Source organism: Psammomys obesus, unplaced genomic scaffold, assembly GCF_907164565.1.
Source record: "Psammomys obesus unplaced genomic scaffold, mPsaObe1.curated_primary_1811, whole genome shotgun sequence".
NCBI lineage: Eukaryota > Metazoa > Chordata > Mammalia > Rodentia > Muridae > Psammomys > Psammomys obesus.
In genome coordinates, this window is record NW_026596176.1 from 11,702 (window position 1) to 23,842 (window position 12,141).

Consider the following 12,141-nt stretch of genomic DNA (forward strand, 5'->3'; position numbering starts at 1 on the left):
TGATGGGGGAGCAGCCTTACCAGGCCACAGAGGAAGACAATGCAGCCACTCCTGATGAGACCTGATAGACTAGGATCAGAAGGAAGGGGAGGAAAACCTCCCCTATCAGTGGACTGGGGGAGGGGCACGGGTGGAGAAGGGAGAAGAGGAGGGAGGGAGCTACAGGGGGATACAAAGTGAATAAACTGTAATTAATAAAAATAAAAATTTTTAAAATTTAAAAAAAGAAAAGGGAAGGGACGGGAAGGGTTGGGAAAGGAAGGAATGGGAAGGAAAAGATAAGGAGGAAGGGGAAAGGACAAAGAAGGAAAAGGAATTAAAGGAAGAGAGAGGAAAGGAAATGGATGGAAAGAGAAAGGAAAGGAAAAAAAGGAAAGGAAAGGAAAGAAAGGAAAAAGGGGTTAGGGTTGGGGTTCAGGTTCAGGTTAGCTTTAGGGTTCTGGTTAATGTTATGTTTAGGGTAAATGTTAGGGTCAGGGTTAGGGTTCAGGTTAGTATTAGGGTTGGAGTAAGGGTTAGGTTTAGGCTTAGGATTTGGTTTCAGAATAGGTCCTGGTTCTGGTTACAGTTAGGGTGTTGACCATTGACCATGGCTCATCTTTTTAAAGAAAACAGTGCCTGTGATTTCTGCTCCTGTTATCTGGAAAATCCTGTGTCCTTGAAATGTGGATACTGCTGCCTCCCATGCATTGACTCACTGTCCTGAGGGGAATGGTATACTGTGCCCCAATTGTGATGTTGTCACTTTGAAGGAAGACATCCTACCTTCTGATTTGTTAGGGTCCCTGGTTGCCAAGATTAAAACACTAGACCTGTTGATGAGTCATATTCTAAAAATGAACCCAAGGATGAAGAAAGATATTTCAAGGTAAGGAGTCTACAAACATCTCTAAACCCGCAAGATGCTCTAGAGAAATCACTTTTCAGAATCTCTCTGTTAAATTTTGAACATTAGCTAAAGCCAGGAACCTAAAATTTCATTCTTCCTGAAACACATCAGCTCTCATTTCTCTGAGTATAAACTATCTGGGAAAATGGTCTGCCTCTGCCTCCCAAGTGCTGACACTAAATATCATGCTCCATCACACACCACCCATCTAGACATTTTCTTGGGTTTATTATATGTGTATAAGTGTTTGCCTGCATGTATGTCTGCTGACAACATGCATACCCGGATGTGCATGCAGGCCAGAAGAGGAAATTGGATCCTCTGAAACTGGAGTTACAGGTGGTTGTGAGCTGCCATGTGAGTGCTCAAAACTAAATCTGGGTTCTCTGTAAGAGCAGCAAGTGCTCTTTACCACTGAGCCATCTCTCCTGAAAAAATCTAAGGACAGACAATATTTAGGTCATGTCCTAGTACTCTACTGTCCAGTATGGAAGCTACTGACAGTTATAGAACGGTTGAAATGTGGCCTGTATGGTAATAATAATTTGCATAAGCATAAGAAAATATCCTATCACAGGACTAATTGTTCATGCTGCTTTTTATTTCTCTTAGTTGCATCTATTTTGTGTATGTGTATGCTATAGCATGCGCATTGAAGGGGAGAGGACAACTGGAAGAGTCAGTTCTCTCCTTCCACCATGAGGGCCCCTAGGCTTGCACTCAGACCATGAGCAAGCTTTCGCTAAGTCATGTTGCCAGCCCTCATATTTCTTTTGATGTATTTATGAGAAAATCTATAATATGTGTCCACATTGAAAACACTAGCCCAGAAGGTAGCTTTTCAAATTTGATAATGTATCAATTACCTGACAATCTGGTTTGAGGCAGATATTCATTCTGGGTCACTAGGTTTTCCTGAGATTGTCGACCCAGGTGGTGTTGATGGCGTGGACTCACAGTCCACATGTTGATTAGCAAAAGCCTGTAGCTGTGAATATGACCCGTCTGACAGTGAGACCCGGGCGCTGAAGTGCTCAAAAGTCCCCAGGTATTATGATGTAGAGAGAGGATGCAACCATTGAGATTAAATCTCAGGTACTCACGGCCCCCAGGTAGAGTGGTGAAAGTCCTCTAGTGATTGGTCAAGTAGACTTAGGTCTGGTTCCATACGTACTCAGGACCTAATGACCACACCATGTGCTTTCTACCACAGAAAATAATGTCTGGTTCCACACCACAGGTTAGCTCTGTGTTATTACTGTACTCAGTTCTACATCATGCTTAAATATTTTATTCACTCGTGTGGGAGTGTTCATATGCGCGCACACACACATGCACTCACTCTCATGCATAAATCAGAGGACTCAAGAGAATGACTTTGTTTGGCATCCAAATACACACTTCTTCCATCTTTATGTGTGTATGTTCTGAGAATGGAACCTGTGTCACTCAGATTTCAGGACAAATCACATTTATTCTGCATTGCTGTTATGAAGTCTTAGAGAAAGGTATGCAGTTAAAATGGATTATCATAGCCCAGTGGATGTATAATGAGTCTAGACTCACTGGATTCCTGAACCCCAGGCTCACTGGAATGTACATAGTCCTTTCTTATTCTCTTTGTTCCCAGTGGCTGAAGAAGTACGAATACAATGGGTATGCTTTTGTGCATAACCCCATCTAAAATATCAGCTGTTGGGAAAAAAAAAAAAAAACTTACTTTCCAGTTATTTACTTTGTTTTGGTTTGTTGTTGAGACAAGGTCTTACACTGTAGACCTAACTGCCCTGGAACTCATATAGATACACCTGCTTCTTCCTCTGAGTGCTGGAATTAAAGACATATGACACCATACCAAGCCCCAACTGTTTATTTCTAGTTCTATGCAAATTTACATTTAAGATGCTGAAATGCATTCCAGAATGTTGTCTTCAATAACTCCTTCTCCAATTAGTAAACAGTATAGATTTTTCCCACTGAGCCAAGTAATTAGGAACCTCTCGTAGAAACAGTCTGTTGCTGATAAGACACTGACCAAAAGCAACTTAGGGAAGAAAAAGGTTTATTTGGCTTTCACTTCCAGGTCAGGGTCTATCATTGAGGAAAGACAAGGCAGGAACTCGAGGTGTTTAAGCAGAAGTCATGGAGGAACACTGCTTGCTGACTGGGGTGATCTCATGCTTTGCCCTCTCCCTTGTATAGCCAAGGACCACCTACCTGCAGATGGTTGAGAAGAGACCCCTATCCCCACAGGCAAGCCTACTAGCTAATCTGATCTGGACAATCCCTCAATTGAGAATCAATTTTCAGGTAATTCTAGGCTATGTCAAATTGTCAGTTAATACAAACTGGGACAAGAGCTAAGTGAAATAACTGGGTTTTAGTCAAAGTCTGAGATTTATATTGGCTCCAATCTCACTTCATTGGGATAAGAAATTCTAGTAAATCTGGAATTTCAGGATGTCCTGGAAAGCTACCAGGTCATTCCTTTCCAGGGATATCTGACCTTCTGAACCCATGTGTTTGCCTCAGGAGATGTACTCATTATTTAAACCATGGCACCATACAGTTTATGGTCTGAACTGTTGTCAGGAACCCAACAAATACATCAAGTGTACATCTTTAAGCCCAGCATTTGGGAGGCAGAGTCAGGTGTGTTCAAGGCTAGCCAGGTCTACATAATGAGTTCCAAGTCAGCATCCACCATGCACATTCATGACCTTGGCAATCCCTTCCTGTATCTTGACTTCTCCAAATTTCAGCTGCCCCTACTCGGGCCTCCACGTAATAAGTGTGTGCATGTATTCATGTGCGTGTGAAAGCCAGAGGACAGCCTCAAGCGTCACTCCTCAGACACCATGAACCTTTTTCTTTTTTTGTTTTTCTTTGTTTGTTCATATTTTTGGTGGTTGGTTGGTTGGTTTTCGGTGGGCTAAACCTAGCTAGCACTTGGATAATAACTGTGCACCCAACCACCACACCTGACATTTCTGTAGGAGTTCTGGGTCTTGGATTCAAGTTCTCAAGCTGACCTATCTCCCCAGGCATCTTTTTTTATAATTCTAAGAAAGTAAAACAAAAGTCCTGTCTAGAATGCAACTACCAGGGCAGGTGAGGTGGTTCAGCAGATAGAAGGTCTTGAACCAAGGGTGACAATCTGAGTTTGATTTCCCTAGGACCTACATGGTAGAGAGAACCAAGTCCTTCAAGTTGCCCTCTGACCTTTACACACATAATTTTGTGCGCACATACATACAAAAATAATGCAAAACAATTTTTTTGTTTTTGATTGTATTTTCCTAAGACAGGGTTTATCTGGGTAGTGCTGGCTGTCCTGAAACTCACTGTGTAGACCATGTTGGCCTCTAACTCAGAGATCTGTCTGCCTCTGCCTCCTGAGTGCTGGGATCAAGGGCATGTGCCACTACACCAGGCTGTAAAACAATATTTTTAAAAGAATCCAATTATCTACTTAACAGGATTAAACAGATGGCTGCAAAGAAAAGTATTAAGTATTGTAATTAAGTATTAGATATTGTAAAGTAATAAGTATTGTATCATCTATCCTTCACATATTACATATTATTAAATATTACATAAGTCAAATACCAACAACATAGAAATTTCCTAGTATGGTTTAGAGAAACATTTTGTGGTAATTACTTTCATTCTACATATAAAACATTACCTAACTAGGAAGGTCTTAAAATTTTACACAAAATGTGATTTTTAGAAAGAGTAGAATTAGTGAGGTATAAAAACCTCAAGAGTAAACAGAAAAGAGAGTCCTTGCTGGCTTCTTATCTTTGCTGAACTACTGGATTTTCTCTACACAGTGAACATGACCTTGGATGTAGACAGAGCCCACAATCATCTCATCATCTGTGATAACCTGAGGAATGTCTACTTTGGGTCTAAGAAGAAGGACCAAAAAAAAATGTGCTAAGAGATTCCACATCTCCCCCTGCGTCCTGGGCTCCTTACTGTCCCCATGACTGGGAGGTAGTGGCGGGAGCCAGCAAAGAATGAGATATAGGCATTTGCAGAGTCCATTAATGGAAAAGAACCAATTAAACTGTCACAAGAAGAAGGCTTCTGGACTGTGGCTGTGAGAAATAGAGAGGTCTATGCTGCCAGCACTGAGCCCTTGACTTTGCTCATTGTGAACCCTCAGCTGCACAGAGTGGGAATTTTTCTTGGCCTACTAATGAACTTTTGAGACCTTAGAGATAGCTCCCATATCTTTACATTCTTGAATATTTCTGACACAGGTCCATATCGACCATTCTTTGCTCCAGCAAATTCATATCCAGATGATCAAGAAGAAGTCCTTAGTATCTGTCCTGTGACAAATCCAGGCATTTTCAGGCTTCCAGTTAGCCACTAACAAGGAAAATAATCCTTGTTCATGAAAGCTTCTGTGGAAAATTGCTGTGTACTCATAACCATGGCTAAGAGTTTTTGGGCTTGATACACATAGAGTACAAAAACATTATAGAAATATATGGAGGCCATCATGAATACTAATTAGTTGGGGGAAAGTATAATTTTAATATAAAGTTATCTTATATGGCTGTTTTCTTTGGAATTTTTGTTTAGATTTCTGTTCCCTTCATATATTGTGAACTTTTAGATAAATGTAGCTAAAATGTTTTCCTTTTTATTTGCTATAATATTAGTATATTGTGTTCTGGAATAAATAAACTAAATTAAAATTTTAGATATGGCAAAGCAGTGTGATTGGTTTTCTAAATGACAAGGAAATAACAGTAAAAAAAAAAAAAAAAAAAAAGAAGTGCATATACGTGCTATCTCACCTTACAACTTTTAACATCACCAATTCATTTCCCACACACATGGAATACTCAGTAAGTGTAGGTGTATGCAGTTATTGAAATGCTAAGTTTTAAATTAAATTGTATCACTCTGGGGGCTGGACAGACACCTCTGTGGATTATATGCTTGCCAGGCATGGGGACTTGAGTTAAATCTGCAGAACACACCGAAAAGAGGTGATGTGGGGGGAGAGACTACAGTGACAGTGGCTCGGTGGTTAAGTGCACATGCTGCTCTTCAAGAGGACTCAAGTCCAGTGCCCAGCACCCACGTCAGGCAGCTCCCACAGGCAGCTGTGCCTGTTGCTGCAGCCCCAGGAAATCCAATGCCCTCTCTGGCCTCCATGTGCACATGCTTACGCAGACATGCCACATAGGCACACAAAAATAATATCCATCTTAAACGTTAAGTAATGCAGCTTAATAAATAGCAGAAGTGGCAGCATGAGTGTGGCGACAGCAAAAACACAAAATGGCCAAAAAACATGACTCATAACTACAACGCTACCATTTGGAAATATTAGCCAGGAGGAGTATAAGTTTAAGACAAGGCTGGGTTTTGAAGTGTGTTCAAAGCCATTGTGGGCAACTTAGTAAGACCCTGTCTCAAAAAAAAGAGGGTTGGAAATGAAACTCAATTAAAGAGCACCTGCCTAGCAAGCATGAGACACTAGGTTCAATCCTCAATCCCAAACAAAACAGTGAGGGCAGGGCTGGGTATATGGTTCCATGGTAGAGCATTTACTTACATTTGTGAGGTCCTAGGTTCAAATCCCAGCACTACACAAAAACCAAAATTTTAGGTCAAACAAAGGTCCACTCCTGAAAAATCAAAACTTGGGAAGTGGAGCAGGAGAATCAGAATTTTAAAGTCATCTCTGGCAACATAGAGAGGCCAGCCTAGGAATGTGAAACCCCATTTCAAATGCTAAAGAGGGTTCTAATCATATGGAAAATGTGTTAAACCCCAGCACTCAGAGGCAGAGACAGCTGGATCTCTGTTAAGTTTGAGGCCAGCCTAGACTACATGAGTTCCTGGACAGCCAGGGCTATGTAGAGACCCCTGTCTCAATAACCAAAAGTCAAAGAGGGCCAGTGAGATTGGCTCAGCAGAGAAAGGTGTTTGTTTCCAAACCTGATAACCTGAATTTAATTCCTGCTTGTCCATATGATACAAAAAAACTGATTCCCTCAGGGTACCTTCTGAATCACACACTCACACACATACACACAATATGTGATCAAATTTTTCATTTCATGCCATTAAATTTCTAGTCCCATAATTTCCACCTGACTTTATTAAGTTATTTACTTTACATCTCAATCACAGCTTTCCCTCCCTCTTTTCTTCCCTGTCCCTCCCTCTCACCTCATCTGCCCCCCACACACACACACACACAAACACACACATCCACCTGTCCTTCCCTTTTCCTTAAAGGAGGGCAGGCCTCCCATGGATATCAACCAGCCTAGGCATATCAAGTTGCAGTAGGACTAGGCACACCTTTTGTTATTAAGGCTAGGCAAGACATTATAAGGAACTTGAGAAACTAGACATCAACAAACCAAATAACCTAATTAAAAATGAGGTGCAGATCTAAACAGAGAATTTATTTTTTTATTTATTCATTTTACATCCCAGTCAAAGGCCCCTCCTTCTCCTCCCAGTCCCACCCTCCCTCCATTACCCTATTGCCCATCCCCTACTCCTCAGAGGAGAGCCCCACCCACCCCAGCATATCAAGCTACCTCAGGATTGAGCTCATCCTCTTCCCCTGTAACCTGGCAAAAGTGATCAAAAAGCAGGCAACAGAGTCCATGTCAGAGTCAGCTTCCATTCCCATTACTAGGGAATCTATTTGAGGGCAGAGCTGCCCATCAGCTACCATCTGTGTAGGAGGCCCAATCCAAGCATGGTCCTCGGTTGATGCTTTGGTATCCACAGGGCCCTTTGGGCCCTGGTTAGCTGGCTCTGTTGGTTATCTTGAGAAGCTAGTGAGCTCCTCAAGAATTCTAGACAGAGGAATTCCTAATTGCCAAGAATCACTTGCTTAACATCCTTAGTCATTGGGAAAATGCAAATCAAACCAACTCTGAAATTCCATCTTAAACCTATCAGATTGACTAAGATCAAAACTTCAAGTGACAGCACATGCTGGAGAGGATATGGAGCAAGGAGAACCCTCCTCCTTTGCTCGTGGGAGTGCAAACTTGTACATCTTCCTGACTTTTTTGTTTGCCTGCCCGATTTTAGCTTTTTGATGGGAAGGGGAAGGGGGTCCTGTCATAGTGTACACATAGAGGTCAGAGAACAACTTCTGGGAGTCCGTTTTCTCCACCCACCATGTAGTTCCCAAACTGAACTCAGGTTGACTGGCTTGGCAGCAAGTGCCTTTTCCCACAGACAGGCCACCAAAAAGTGCAATAAGGTGGATGCTACTCCAAAGACTTGGGAAAGGAACAAGTCTGAGCTGGGTAAAGGAGTGATGTGCATGTGTGTACAAACCTATGGACAAATGCGGGTGACAATACTGCCTTGCTCTAACAAAGTCCCACAGGTTGGGTAGCAGAAATGGCATATACTTTCCCACAGCTGCGGAGGAGAGAGCTCAAAGTCACGTGGCAGGGTTGTTTCTCCTGGGCCTCTATTTGGTTATTTGGAGCTATCGTCTTTTGGCTGTACTCTGATCTAATCTCTTCCCTTTTCTTTTTCTTCTTCCTCCTCTTCCCCCTCTCCCCTTGACACATGTCTGTTAGTTTAATTAACATAAAGTCATGACACTTTCATTTTATTAATGAAAATTAGTGTATTATCTGTTTGTTACTTAGCATTAGGAATTAATGGGTTTCACTATGATTTTCATTTTGAGGTGTTTTCACTAATGTGCGAGTGTGTGCACACGTGCTAGAGCCCACAGAGGCCAGAAAAGGATATCAGGTCCCTTGGAACTGGAATTACAAGTGGTTGTGAGCCACCTGACATGGGTGCTGGAAACTGTACTCCAGTATTCTGCAAATGCTCCTAAACTGCTGAGCCAAATCTCCTACCCCAATTTAAAAAAATAAAAAACTTTTTTTTAGTGTGTGCTTACACATTACACATACATATATACTACAATGAATATTTGGAGGCCAGCAGAGAGCTTGTGGGACTATGTCCTCTCCTTTCACCATGTAGGTTCTGGGGATCAAACTCAGGTCCTCATGCTTGTAGCAATTATAACCCTCTATATCATATATCTGGCCCTCATTATGACAGTCTCATACTTTTTCTTGATTTCCCTTCCTCAGCCCCTTACCCATCCCCTTGTCTCTTCCTATTGGTTCCCTTCCTCCCCCAATAGTGTCCTGATGTCTTTTAATGAGAATATGTGACCTACAGTATTGGAGCACACCTTAATAGCCTGTGTAATCTTAATCATCCTGTCTCCAAATACAGCCATGTGCTGAGGCACTGCCTGGCTTTTGGGAAGGCACAATTCAGTACATTACAGTGACTGCTCACATATTTGAGAGAATGCTCCACCTGTGTCTATCAGGATGAGTAAGAGGGCCCTGGGAATGGAGGAGTATGTGAGACAGTAGCATAAGGACCAGGGTGCACATGTCCAGCTGGGAGCAGAGTGGGTGTGCCTGTGGGACAGAGTAACTCTGTGACAATAGGACTTCAGTGTCCCTGTGGTTTCCCAAAAAGCTCCTGCACCATCATAATCCCTGGCTCCCTCTGCTGCACAAAGAAAGCCAAAACTCAATGCAATGCATTAACTATTCTGGAGTTAGTTACAAGATTCAGTATAAATGAGTCTGTAGTGCCGGGAATAGAGGCATGCATGCTTTAGCATGTCAGGCTTGGAAGCCCAGTACTCTAAGGAGCTAATACCCAGGACAAATGATGCTACTTTCTCTTAGTTATGGATCCTAGGTCTGAAGCTTTAGATAGAAGTATATAACCTGGAGTAACTGCAGAAACCAGGAAATAAAAGGGGACCATGGAAGAGCAGAGCTCTACAGAAGGCAAATGACACAGATGCTGATCTACAAATGAGTTCCAGGACAGCTGGGACTACAAAGAGAGACTAGGTGTCACAAAACAATATTGTCACAAAACAATATAGGCTATTTTTTTAGCCCTTGGTTGCCTCCCAGGATCTAACATGAATATATATATATATTATATATATATGTATGTATGTATGTATGTATGTATGTATGTATGTATATATATATATATATATATATATATATAATATATATATATATTTGTTTTGTGTGTGTGTGTGGTAGTTTTGGATATAAAGTCTATCTCTGTAATCTTGGCCATCCTGGAGCTCATAGAGATCCCCCTGCCTCTGCCTCCCGACTGCTGGGATTAAAGGTGTATGCCACCATACCTGGCTCCTATAAAGGAACTGGTGAGACTGGGGTGCCTTGTCCAGCCTTTGATGTGACGGTATTTGCCTGGTCTTATTTTAGCTTGTTATGCTTTGTTTGATTCATGCCCCTGGGAGACCTGCTCTTCTCTGGAGAGAGGAGGGTGGCCCTGGGGGAGGTATTGGGGAAGAGGAGAGATGAGAAACTACAGTTGAGTTGTTATTTATGAGAGAACTCTTAAAAAAGAATTGGTGAGTCCAAAAGTCTCTGAAAAAACAAACAGAGGGTCTTTGATAAAGATATTTCTTAGATATGGAAGGGGGGGGAAGAAAAGTTGAGTAATTAGCATTTCTAGCTCTTTTTCAAACAGCCACTCTTCTTTCACTGTCTTTCTTTTGCAAATGTGGCAGGCTCTGATGTAACTGTTCCACTGGATTCAGGAGACTTGGGACATATTATTACCTTCTGCATCTTTGAAAATAAATGGAATAAAGGTAGAAACATGGCGGGGGGGGTATCAGGGAAATGGCCCAACAATCTGAGTTTGAACCCCAGGACTTGTAAAACATATGATTCTGTGGGATACATATGTAATTCCAATATTCCTACTTAGTCACAGAAATCAGAGAATCACTCAGAAGTCTGTGGGCCAGCTATCTGGAGCACACAGGTCAGTGGCAAAAACAAAAGACCCTACTTCAATCAGGTGGAAGGCCGGAACCAACGCCAGAACTTGTCCTTGGATCTCCACACATACATCAGAGTACATGCACACTTACAGTCACACACACACAAAAAAGAAAATTAAACCCAATTGTCCATTAGAAGAATAAAATATTTATACTAGCAAAAACAGAAGAGCCTGGCTGAGACACACGTCTCTGCAGCACCTACATTCTGAGTGAGACCCAGATGTCCCTAGGGGCCCTTGTATCACACTTCCACTGCAAGCCTACACATCGGTTCACTGGAGTGGGTCACAACTGCCCATGGCATCGTTCCCCAGGGGCTTGCCTCTCCCAGACACAGATGGAGCTCAGTTCTTAACTGGAGTTATGGTTAGACTAGCCCTGGATAATTTGACTGGGCTGTTCAGAGCAGTCCACAACACAGAGGCCATTCTGCAAGTCACTCCACAGGCGTCTTCCCCACTGACCTCTTCCTTTGAAATACTTTCTTCTGCCAGACTATAGAGATTAAATCTAGCACCTCAGGTATGCTAGGCTCTATTGCTGAGCTATGACCCTGTTTTTGCTCTTTCATTTTGGGAGAGTCTCATTAAGTTGCCTAGGCTGGTTCTCCTTTTGACCCTCCTGACTCTCCAGAGAGCAGGGACAGTGGTGTACCATCTAGCCTGGCAACATTGGGTTAACTGAGACTCATGAATGAATTGTCACCGTGGCTCTTTTTTAAAGTTGTATGTGTATGGTGTTTTATCTATGTACCTTTTGCATACTGGTGCCAAGGAAGCTAGGAGAGGGCCTGGAATTGGAACTACAGATGGTAAATGGAACCCGAGTCCTCTAGAAGAGCAGTAAATGCCTGTTATAACTGAGCCTTCTCTCCATCTCCACAGTTAACAGCTTTAAACAGTAACACCCCAACAGTCACTAGGGAACATAAATACCATTTAAAAAATACTCTAGGGGCAGAGCACTGATGGAACTACACAAGTGAAAGGTTGACCCATTATAAATTTTGAGAGAACCAGACATGGCTATAGACAGGCTGCTCTGAGTCTGATGCTATGGTGTCCAGTTCCACACATCAGATTACTCTGTGGCGCCGGGAACTGAGCCCAGAACATTTGCATGCTTGGCAAGCATTCTCCCAAGCTGGCAGCTCACTGTGCTTGCTCACCAAACACTCTCCCAAACTCACAGCTCACTGTGCTTGAAAACATTCCCTGGCAGTTCAGTGGCAGTATGCTTGCTGTCATATGCCCTGCTGAACCTGAGTTAGATACACCAGTGCCACCACCATCAGCACCACAGACAGCACCCTTAAGTTTGTGTTTTTCGATTACTGGGGAAGGTGTGCCCACTG

At 42.5% G+C, this 12,141-nt stretch overlaps 1 pseudogene; it reads left to right on the top strand.

The window, feature by feature from the left end:
- Positions 1 to 589: 589 nt before the first annotated feature.
- Positions 590 to 5,276, top strand: LOC129667887 (ret finger protein-like 4A; annotated as a pseudogene).
- The last annotated feature ends 6,865 nt before the right edge of the window (positions 5,277 to 12,141 follow it).